Here is a 12485-nt window from a genome sequence, read left to right as displayed (position 1 = left end):
GCAAGCATCACTTAATTTACTTTTCTTTGTTAAAACCCTTGCCATCACACGAGGTCAAGCTTAGAATCATATCTGCTATGAATCACGGCTGTACTCTACAAGCATATCAGAGATTCTTTCCAAAGAGAGTAACTCTCTTTGGATCTCTTTGTTCATATGGAAAAAAAAAAAATAGGAGTCAAGCAGAATAAAAATAAATAGAATCACTAGATAGTGGTCTTGAAAGTGAAATTATGAACTTCTAACAGCATATTAAAGAAAGGAAGCCAGTTTGAGGATAAGTGGGATTACTACATAAAGAGGGTTTAAATGAAGTTCTTTTACATTAAAGGAAGATTGCAAAGAGACTAAATAGATTTCTCTCAATTGCCTTGCCTGAGGAAAATGTCAGGGAAATTCTTGCACTTGGTAATTCCTTGAAATGGGCAATTAGCAGTATGATATTGACGTGACAAGCTTTTGTCAGTGATTTATATTTTAACATGGATTAATCATTTATGTACTAAGTATGTCCAAAACACTCTTATTAAACCATCAAGTCTTTTTTGAAAATGTGTAACTCATATTATCTGGTACTTACCACTTGTTATCAGATTTTACAAGTAGAAGACATTCCTTTAGATTGTTTTTATTCCATCTCTGGGAGATGAAATGTCATAGATGATGTGAGCTTGTTCTAAGATGAGAAGGTAGTGCAAGAGAAATGGTGAATGTCATTTCATTTAGAAATAACAAATAAATGACATTGTTTGTGATGAATCATGCGGTTATTTCTTGACTCTCCAGTCATTTAATTCATATCCAAGATTGTTATACTTACTAGTAAACAGAAATAAATGTCAAAATCTGAGTTCCCAAATATTCCTTATAGAATTTGCATTAATCTTTATGCTTTCTAGGCAAATTACATATAAGATCTTTAGTAAGAATGATCAGAGTGTTATTAATGGGCACAGATGTGTACTGAATACTTTCACTGAGGGACAATTCTTAAGGGATCTCTTGTATTTCTCAAAATATTGTGAAGCAGCCTTGATAGTCTGTGTTCCAGACTATTTATTTCAAGGATGTTTGTCTAGCAAATAACATTGGAACATGGATATGATATCTCTTTCTGGAAAAGAGGGCATATTTTTGTTTCCTGATGAGGATAATACAAAATAAATGCCTGTCTCCCAGGAAATATGGGGCAGGTTTGCATATAGCCCACCTCTAAATTGGGGTTTTCCTGAACATAGAGTTCCTCAGCCGTGACCCAACCCTATTGTGTGGAGAGCATTCAGCTGAAGTCCTCTACATTGCCCCAAGTAAATCGAGAGGGAGGCAAGGGGTGCTGATGAGAACATGATGCTGCTGCTGCTTTCTGTGAGTAGTAACGGTCTTTGCCTCTGACCCAGGTGCCTTATGTTTTTCACTAACACTTTGAAACTGGGAAGCTGACTTGGCAGCTTACAAATTGGATAAAACCTCAAACCCTTCACAGTTTTTGGCAATTCCTTCTTGTAAAGATCCGTGCTGTGTTTATGTCTCAGTCTATACTTTGTGGAACCACATTATATAACAGGAGGATTGTATTTTGCCATGATACCAAGAATTCAGTATTTATCACCAAAGTATGGTATTTACTAAGACCTTAAGCTTTTTATCTTTCTGAAACACATCATTTTGTTATATTAAAACTTCATAATGCTTTACAGCTGGACAAAAGTTTTACATAAAATATCTAATTTAATCTTTCCTTAAAATTTGAGGAATATTGTCAAATGCAATTTTTTGATAAAAAAGCAATGAGACTAAAAAATATAGAAACAATAGAGGGACAAAAGTCAACAAATGGTATCATCTGACATTGTGTGCCTTCCCGTTGCTATATATCACCTTGCTTTTTATTGTATAACTATATTTTTCTATATTGTATATATAAAAAATCGCCTAATATATGCCATTATAAAGTGATTCATGAAACTCTACACAAACTACATGATATTTTGAAATTATTTAGCCCATTGTCAGAGGCATACATGCTATTTCTGGAAACATCTGGTATTCATGAGAGTACAAGGTATTATTAAAAAATAAACAATTTTATTTAAACAACAAATAAATGAATAATGTAATATCATTTAGTGTATTTTGAAATGAATGTAATAAAAACACTATATCTGGGGCACCTGGGTGGCTCAGTGGGTTAAAGCCTCTGCCTTCAGCTCAGGTCATGATCCCGGAGTCCTGGGATCGAGCCCCACATCGGGCTCTCTGCTCTGCAGAGAGCCTGCTTCCTCCTCTCTCTCTGCCTGCCTCTCTGCCTACTTGTGATCTCTGTCTGTCAAATAAATAAATAAAAACAAAATCTTAAAAAAAAAAAAAACCACTATATCTAAAACTAGTCTGATGTAAATAAAACAGTAGATGGAAATAATTTATTCTTAAATGTGAAATTAAAAAATAAGAATATAGGCTCAGGTCATGGTCCCAGGCTCCTGGGATCCAGCCCCCCATCGGGCTCCCTGATCAGCGGGAAACCTGCTTCTCCCTCTCCCCCTCCCCCTGCTTGTCTTCACTCCCTTGCTGTCTCTCTCTTTCTCTGTCAAATAAATAAATAAAATCTTTTTTTTAAAGAAAATATTGAATATAAAAAGTCCTGAAGTTAAAAAAAATGCAGCAAATTAACCGTAAAACATAGAAAATGTGATGTTATTAGAAAAGAATTAAAGAAAATAGAAGAAAATAAAATGTGGAGCTAAAAGGAAAAGGAGGAGGAGGCAGAGGAAGGGGAAGGAGAAACCAAATTTGACTTTTTGACAGGACTAGTAGTATTTTTAAGATCTCAAGACACATTGAAAAATAAAATGTACAACTGAGATAGATAATTTGGATAATATGAAATAGATAGGACTATATATAGAATATATATTAAGTAGAAAAACCTATTGAAAATAGATACAATGTAAGGGCACCTGGGTGGCTCAGTGGGTTAAAGCCTCTGCCTTTGGCTCAGGTCATGATCCCAGGGTCCTGGAATTGAGCCCTGCATCGGGCTCTCTGCTCAACAGGGAACCTGCTTCCCCCTCTCTGCCTAGTAGTGATCTTTGTCTGTCAAATAAATAAAAATCTTAAAAAAAAAAAAAAAGAAAATAGATACAAGGTAATTTCCAGTAATGTATACATGTATAAAACCTTATCAATTAACACATAAAAACTGAATTTCCTTATCAATACTAACCAAACTGAATCAGCAGTTTAGTAATCACTGAAAGATCCATCTACTCAGTTAATTTTATGAAATGATCAAGAAAAAGTTCCAATCCTATAAAATTATTCTAGTGTACATAAAAAAGGAAAAGGCTGCCAGCTCACTTGATGATTCTAGTATGATCTTTATCTCGTATTGTCTAAATTGTTAATAACTAGTAATCAACCTCCAAGGTAAGAGAAAGAGGGGGAGGTCAGAATCAAAGGGAGGCTGTAAATCGTGGCTATCCCCTTTGATCAAAAATGCTAAACTCGACTCCATACCCCAATGGACACTTCACCTGACACATGGCCTGAAGAACATCAGAATAATGTCAGGAATGTACGCAATTCATTTCGGAATGTGTCTACTGGAAAGATTTGCTCCTCATCCTTCTGGGTGAGAGATGACTATACAAGTGGTCTGGACTTACAAAATGTTGTCACAAATGGAATGTTTTAATTTCTTTTATTTCCGGTCTTAATTGGAGAAGCACAGTGGAAATGCTAGGGACAAAACTGTAGTGAATTTAGGTTTTGGTCCTTAAACATATATTCAAAGTAAAGTTCTTTCTGTCAGAGCCAAAATTAAGGCCCAGCAACAATAGGGCTTAGAGCTGGTTGTGGGGTTTTAGAACATTAGATTTGCCCTGCGACTGAATACTGTACTTCCATTAGTCTAATGGAACTCGAAAAATGAATTACCCTTTCTTATCCAACTATGAATCATGTATGTGTTTCTTCCTAAATTTCCTACATTCGCTAACAATTCCTGATACTCCATTTTGGGATAGTTTCCATTTTCTGATTATTCTACACAGGCCACAGTGACTGGGCTTCTCATCTTTTTCTTTTTTAAGATTTTTAAAATTTTATTTATATGGCACAGAGAGAAAGAGAGAGAGAGAGAGAGAGCATAAGCCAGGGGGGAACAGCGGGCAGAGGAAGGGGAAGCAGGATCCCTGCTCAGCAAGGAGCCTGGTATGGGGCTCAGTCCCAGGGTCCCAGGATCATAATCTGAGCTGAAGGCAGACACTTAACCAACTAAGCCACTCAGGCACTCCAGGTTTTTCTTCTTAAGCCATAAGCTTCCTATTATTTTGTTTCTAAAATCTATGCTAAGGCTTCCTGTTTCAGTTTTCCATTCCCCTTGGATCTTTCCAATTCTCAACTTATATATATTTGTATGTTAGGGATAGAGCTAACACAGAACTTCTTTTACTCTTTATATCTGGTAATTTTACTCATTTTAAATATGTGTTTTCTTTAAGAATTAAGATTGTTGCTTGGCCCAGGCCCACCTCTATATTAATATCACTTTTATTTTCCCATAGAATAGCTAATCTATCTTGCTTGGACCTTACTCAAGAATGAACATACTTAGATTAGTAACTCCAATTCTCTTGGGCTTAGGCTGTGGTTATTAACATAATTAATTAAAATGAAGAGCTTCTATTTATTAAAGAGCCAGACCTGAAGACACCAAGCCTTGTATATATTCTCTAATACTCACACACACACAAAATATGCATTAAAGCATTACTTGTCTCTCTTATCCATAAGAAAAGTGAGGCTCCAAGAAATGAAATAATATGAACATTTTAAATTACTTGTGAGTAGAGTCAATATTTGATTTCATATCCACTTGATTTTAAATCATATGCTCACTTATAACAATTATCACTAATATTTTGTTTTTCTTTTCATCTATAAACCATATACTATTGCATACATCTTTTATTTTTCTATATAAAGATGGGATAGTCAGTTATTTTTAGACATGTTTATTATTTTTAAATATGTTTGGGTATTTTTCAGAGTATTTTCATATGAAAAATATCTAGTTATAGACTATTCTACACAGAGAGAAAATCTTTTCAAATTATACAAAAACTATTCTGTATGATGATTTTCATTGTCAGTAAACTACTTCTTGTTCTGAACTGTTTTTAACCATTAGGAGCTTTTACTCAGAATCAAATCAAATACATTTTTAATATCATCACTACTATAATATTTTAATTGAGAAATATATGAGATTTAAGCAAGTCTAATCCACCTAAGACTACTCTAATTTTTTATTATGACCTAAGAATCACACTAAAAATAATGTAGTATTACTTTCAGTATCTATTGGTCTACTTTGATCTTATCTCCAGGAACAGGAATGAAGTTGTACAAATTCAGCATAGATTCCTTATAGAAATTTCTATAAAGGAAATTATCAATCAATGTTATCAGGAATAGTCTTAAGAAATCAGAAAATTAGACCATAAAAATAAAAACAAGAGATAGACTTCAAGATCCTTTTCTAATATATATAATGCTGAATCAAATTCACTACAGATCTGCCTTAAGCTATGATAGGGTTATCCTGATAAAACCATCATAAATTGACAATGTCCTAAATGGAAAATGCATTTAGCAAACCTACCAAACATCATAGCTTAACCTAGTCAAGCTTGAAAATGCTCAGAATGCTTACATCAGCCTAAAGTTGGGCAATATTTTGTGATAAGTGTTGACTAATGTCATTTATTTCATAATGTACTGAAAGAGGAAAACAGAATGGTTTTATGGGATAGGTAGAGATGGTTGTAAGTGTACCAGTTGTTTTCCCTTCTGATCAGATGGCTGACTGGGAGCAGCACTGGCTGCCACTGCTCAGCATCATGAGAGAGGATTGGGTCACATATCACTAGTCTGGGAAAAGATCCAATTTTAGAAAGTGAAGCACAGTTTCTGCTAAAGAAGTATCACTTTTGCACTCCTGCAAAGTTGAAAAATCATTATGTCCAACCATTATAAGTTGAGGACCATCTCTTATTGCCCCCATGTTATTACAACAGTGCCACTGTAGAAACTAAATGTGTGGAGGGTTTTTCTGTTTTCTGTTTAACAATTGTGCCAAAGTCAGATGCATTCAAACTTCTCTTTTGCAATGACATAACAACAGTTGATTTTACATGAACCTCTTGATGAAAGTGTTAGACTCTGTATAGATCCAATCATTTCTATAACTACTGGAGAAACAGAGGGATAAAAATGTCGATCTAATGTCATCTTCTAAATGATTAGACAAAGATACTTGCAGAAATTTTCCAGGTTTACCTTCCGTTGCAGTTTTCATTTCTCAATATTCCTTCTTACATCAAGGTTTAATGATGGATATTTAGAAACACAAGTTTGGAAACAGCACTCTGATATTCTCTTTAATAGAGGAATCTAGGGTCTCAATTTAATATTTTTCCTTATGGGGCTGACCCATAATTCTTTGCTGAGGAAATCTTTTGTATTTGCTGGTAAGTATTCCCTTGGTCTACTTCTGTGATACGGCTGGATAACAGTCTGCTCAGGGAGAAGTAATGGTTAGACTCATCAACTCTCATTAGAGGATTCAATCATTCATGCAACAAATATCTATTGAGTGTCGACCATATGCCAAACATACCATTCAGGTCTCTTGTATTATATCAGTAAATGAAAGGACAACAATAATTGCCCTTGTGAAGCGTATCAGTAGTGTTGTAGAAAGTGAAAACAAAACACTATTATCTTGCAGCATGCAACATTCATCTCTAGATGAATGAATTTCTCAAAGCTGATAACCTCAAAAATACAACAACACAATATTTATCAAAAATGTGGTAGAGAGAAATGGTTATATCAGTTTTCTAGGGCTGCTGTAACAAACTACTACAAACTGGGTGGCCTAAACAGAGCTGTGTTTTCTCACAGTTTTGAAGGCTAAAAGTACACAATTGAGGTGTTAGCAAGATTGGTTTCTTGGCTTGTGGAAACATCACTCATCTGTCTTTATCATCACATCGTGTTCTCTCTTTGTCTCCACAGATTGTCTTCCTTCTATGTGTATCTGTCTCCATGCCCAGATTTCTCTTTTTTAGGATACCAGTCATATTGTTTTAGGGCCCACACCAATGATATCATTTTAATTTGACTATATTTGCAATGACCCTATTTCAAAATAAGTTCACATTCTGAGATACTGAAGTCAAGACATCAGCATATTTCAGAAACACATCCAACTCATGGAAGTGTTTATAGAAGAATATCTAAATGAGGATCGAGTCAAGCCACAGGCTTGTGCACTTAAAACACAGTCTATGCCAAATTGTCATCCTCCACCTCTCCCATTCCAGCCATAAAAACAACTTTTCCTAGAATGTGTTTTGACTTTATGGTATTATTCTACATGGAGGGAATTTTAGACATAAACATACAAATCCTTGTCATATTTACCACAAGGAGTTTCTGGGTTAGTTACTAATTATACAGTGGTGTCTACTGATACAGCTGTGAGGATCTACCTAGGACACTCATTAGAGGTCTCAGTGTTAAGGATATTTATAAACTTAAGATAAATAATTGATAGGCCATAGACTTTTTTTTAATTAAGGAAAATTTAATTCACATGACCAATGGTGATTCTGTCTTTTATTTTGGCTTTTGAAGACTACAGTTATATAATTGATTTGACTCTGAGCTAATTTATAGCAATATATTGACTAGTTACTAAAATTTCTGTCTTTATTCTATTTTTGTCTCCTTTCATTGATCCCTATTTGTTCAACTATTTTTTTTGGGGGGCGGGGGTCATAATTTAGTGTATGAATTGTGCATATTGCTCTTTTTGGGAAAAAAACCAGGGTGTGTAAATAATATATTATTCTAAATAAAATCAAAATTATACCTACATTATATAACTAACATATCATGTTTTCATTCAGTAAACATATGAGAAGGAACTTATTTTCTGTTTGTAAATTAGGTGCATCTTCAAAATTTTATAACCCTTTTTATTCCAGTTTTCTTCTTTTCTATTTTCTATTTATTTCTTTTCTATTTTCATTTATATTTTTCTTTTCTTTTTTTCTTTTCTATTTTGAGGTTTTTTTTCTTTTCTATTTCTATTTTTTCTTTTCTATTTTCTATTTATTTCTATTTTATTTTCTTTTCTATTTCTGGTTTTGCTCATGGTTAAAGTGTTCAACTTCCATTCCAAGTTTTTAACGGTTTTGTTTACTATTGTTTTCATTTAATCCAAATGAGTTTTTATTCAGGACTGTGACAAAACAATATATATGTGCCCATCTCAATGGACAATATCAAAGAAGTATTGGAAAGTACATTCTGCACACTCAAGGAGTCATTTGTCCAATAGCTTCTACATCATTTGTATTATTTGGGATCAATGAGATGAATGGGTGTACTATTCAGTTTTTTAGGCATCTATCTGTGTAAATCAGAAGTGTTTAAATACATCATGACGGATTATTCCTCAAAACTAACAACTACCAAGAAGGACAAGTAGAGAAGAGTAAACTTCTATTTTTGTTCTGCATATCATTTTAAATTATATCATACCAAACTGAAATTATATTACAATCACATCAATGCATTATTAGATAAGGTCATAACCTAAACGATAAATTCTAAGAGTTAACAAATTCCCTAAAGGTCTCTTTGGTTTAAATTAACATTCTATTTTTTTTTAATTAACTTTTGAAAATGTGAAAGTAACATTCACCTACATATTCATTGTAAAAATGAGAATACAGTTGTGTCTAGAACAAAAAATGGGCTCCTTATTATTTTCTCTCTTTTATTTCTGCAAACAGTTTAGGATATATCAATATAGAACATTTTATTTTTTGTATTTTTTATGTATATGCCTTGGAGTTTAACTTTATATGAATATCTATATGTGTGAATGTCTATCTACATATATATGTATTTTTTTTCAAAATACTAATAGTGCAAAAATACTAATTGCCTTCCTAGTAGCAATGCGGTATCTTGTGATTATTCCTTTTCAAAAATACTTATATACAGCTATTACTTTCTTTTCATCTATTGCATAGTTTCATTATATTTTTTATACAGCATCTATCTTGTTTTTGTTTTTTAGGTTTTTGTTTTTTCTTTTGTTTTAAGATTTTATTTATTTATTTGACAGACAGAGATCACAAGTAGGCAGAGAGGCAGGCAGAGAGGGAGAGGGGGAAGCAGGCTCACTACTGAGCAGAGAGCCCAATGTGGGGCTCAATCCCAGGACCCTGAGATCATGACCTGAGCTGAAGGCAGACACTTAACCAACTGAGCCACCCAGGCACCCCAGTTTTTTAGGTTTTTGATTGTTACTTAATCAAAAGCAAAACCTATTCATGGTTATCATTGATCTATTCCCCTTAACCCAATTCTACTCAATAATTTTTATATGTTTACTATTTAATATGCTTTCCTTATTATTACTATTCTTTTACCCTATTTTATTCTTGATCCAGCAAGTAATTCTAAAATGTCTATACTTCCTCCATTTCTAGTACGTGGTAGATTCTTTTTAAATCAAAATGCTAAAGTAAATACTAATCATGGCTGTCAAGAAAATACTTTTATTAAATTCTAAATCTCCAAGTCACAATCTCTCATGTGTTAGAATAACTAGTGATTTTTGGGCGCCTGGGTGGCTCAGTGGGTTAAGCCGCTGCCTTCAGCTCAGGTCATGATCTCAGGGTCCTGGGATCGAGTCCCGCATCGGGCTCTCTGCTCAGCAGGGAGCCTGCTTCCTCCTCTCTCTCTCTCTGCCTGCCTCTCTGCCTACTTGTGATCTCCCTCTGTCAAATAAATAAATAAAATCTTTTTTAAAAAAAAAAAGAATAACTAGTGATTTTATTTGTAAGCTAAAATCATGTTTTTTTTAATTTGTCTTCTTTTTCATAACTCTTAGATTTCAGCTGAAATTATTATATAATTTATTTAGGTTTAACTGTAAATAGTATAGTTTTTATTCACTTTTTTTGCCTTATTTTTCCTTTCTCTTTTAAGATCTTTTTTGATTTATTGTTATACTGACTAGACTTTTATTTTCCAATAAGTCAGTTTTTTAATTCTCCCATATTTGAAGTATCTTTCTTTGTCCTTCTTATTAAGATATATTAAAATACCACAGATAACATCTTTATGGGAGAGCTTTTTTTGCTGAATGAGAAAAATGAGGGGATATATCGTACACGAGAAAAAGCTTATCTGGGTAAGATAATAGAAATAAAATAAGTGTATTCAAGAAAATTGGAAAGGTCAATAAAACCTTACCCAGAAAAATTACAATGCACAACAGAAAACCACAACAACATAAAGAGAAGTAAGAGGAGGAAAGACAGGCAGAATAACTGCATTTTCTATATCCCCCAGCCCTACCCCTAACCTGGGCTCCACCTGGAATTAGTTAGAGAAGCCAAGAACTCAGCAGGAGTTTTCAGGTAGCACTATGTGTATGTCTCCTACTCTTGATGACCCATCATAGGAATACCCTTAAATATTTACACTAATTGCAACTGATCTGTCACTCCATTTTCCTGATGAGAAAACTAAAATTCAGAATTATATAAAAACTAGCCCTGTGTCATGCAGGTGAGTAGAATACCAGGTATTCAAAGTAGCATTCACTCTTTGGAAAGGCATCATTTAATATAAACATTGACTTCTACAATGTCAGATCACATGGTTTCAAACAGTTATTAACTTTCCATTCTTTCTGCAGAGCAAAGACAACAGTCGGTGGAAAATCTTTTATGTTACCCAGTGAGATCAGTAGCTTTCTGAATAGTTGGAAGTGTGGGAAAATACTACAACTAAAGGAAAGTAGCGATATGTGGTATAACATCAAATGAAATGTAAAAGCTGCTTGAAAAACTCATTGCAAAATATGAGAGGTCTGTGGATCTCTGCCTCCAGCTGGAAGAGTCACTTGAGGAAAAATGTGACAAAGAAAAACTATGTTTTCTGCTCCTTTTCTGCTCAACAAGTTCAAAACTGAAGCAAAGCCATTCTTAGGAGAGGATTCAATCAGGAAACATGTCAAAGGTGCTTGGATGTAATCCTCTATTCCCACCATTCTTTCTTCAGGAAAAGTCTTTTATGGATTATACAGATTTGAGGCAAGGAGGCTGGGGAACATATCAAAAGACTTCACATGTCAATACACTTGCTATTAAAACTCCAGATCTTACCAGCTACACATACAACTTTAAGAGATTGCAATAAAATATTAAATCAAGACTGAATAAATAATCATTTTTGTTAGGCATGCTACTGTTCCTATTTCATATATATCCATATATATGTGTATATAAAACCATCTAGGTTGACATAACTATTTACATAACTAATTAAATACACATATAGTTCAAGTGGTAATGTAGTTTGACAAATGACTGATGTATTTGAAGATTAAATTTTGAACTCTGAGGTATTGATCATTACTTGGGATTTAGGGGAAAGAAAGTGCTGGTGTCTGAGAAGGTAAGAAGAAGGTAAGTTCTTTCTTCTTTGCTTAATTTTCAAACCAAGACACCCTCATCCGTGTGATGTATCTTTCCCTACTGAAGAAGGAACTAAATTATCTTACAATTCAGGACAGTTTGAGGACACCGATGAAAATGAGAGTGTGAAGAAGTTCAGGAGAAGAGAACAGAAAAAGTAATTTCCACACACACACAGAAGCGGAGCCATGCATTTTATGGAATCCAATTATTAAATGCCAGTACGGCATATATAGAAAATGTTAACAGAAAATGTTAATAAAAATTCACTGCAGACAGAACAGGTCAAGATGGCAGAGAAGTAGCAGGCTGAGATGACATCACGTAGCAGGAGATCAGCTAGATAGCTTATCTAACCATTGCGAACATCTACATATCCAACAGGAGATCGAAGAGAAGAAGAGCAGCAATTCTAGAAACAGAAAATTGACCACTTTTGGAAAGGTAGGACCTGTGGAGAAGTGAATTTAAAGTGACGGGAAGATAGACTGCAGGGGAGGGGCCAGCTCCTGGCAAGTGGCAGAACAATGGAGCACAAAATCAGGACTTTTAAAATCTGCTCCACAGAGGGACATCACTCCAGAGGCTAAACCAGGGGGAATCCCATGTGGGGTCAGAGTAACCCCAGGTCCCGTGGGGTCACAGAAGGACCAGGGGTGTCTAAGTGTCACAGAGCTCACAGGTATTAGAGTTGGGAAGCCAGCTACAGTGACAAAGCGGAGGAGTGAGCTCTCAGCTCGGGGTTACCTTGAACCGGTCACAGGCTGGGTGAGCTCAGAGCACCGCCGGAGGCCACAGACACAGAAGTGACCAGGCGCTTATCTCCAAGTGCGAGCAATTGAGCACTTTCCTCCAAGAGCAACCAAAGGCCAGGGAGACTGAGGCGGTTGGGCGCTTTTCTCTGAGGGCGCA

General features: G+C 34.7%; 1 long non-coding RNA gene across 1 annotated transcript in view; it reads left to right on the top strand.

The window, feature by feature from the left end:
* LOC309860988 overlaps positions 1-11309 on the top strand; it is a 28057-nt gene extending 16748 nt beyond the window's left edge. The window contains exon 3 of the long non-coding RNA XR_014309713.1: positions 10793-11309. This is a non-coding gene — a long non-coding RNA (uncharacterized lncRNA). The remainder of the gene's footprint in view (positions 1-10792) is intronic.
* The last annotated feature ends 1176 nt before the right edge of the window (positions 11310-12485 follow it).

This window comes from Mustela nivalis (genome assembly GCF_964662115.1).
Source record: "Mustela nivalis genome assembly, chromosome: 3".
Classification (NCBI taxonomy): domain Eukaryota; kingdom Metazoa; phylum Chordata; class Mammalia; order Carnivora; family Mustelidae; genus Mustela; species Mustela nivalis.
This window is presented reverse-complemented; position numbering and strand designations above follow the sequence as displayed.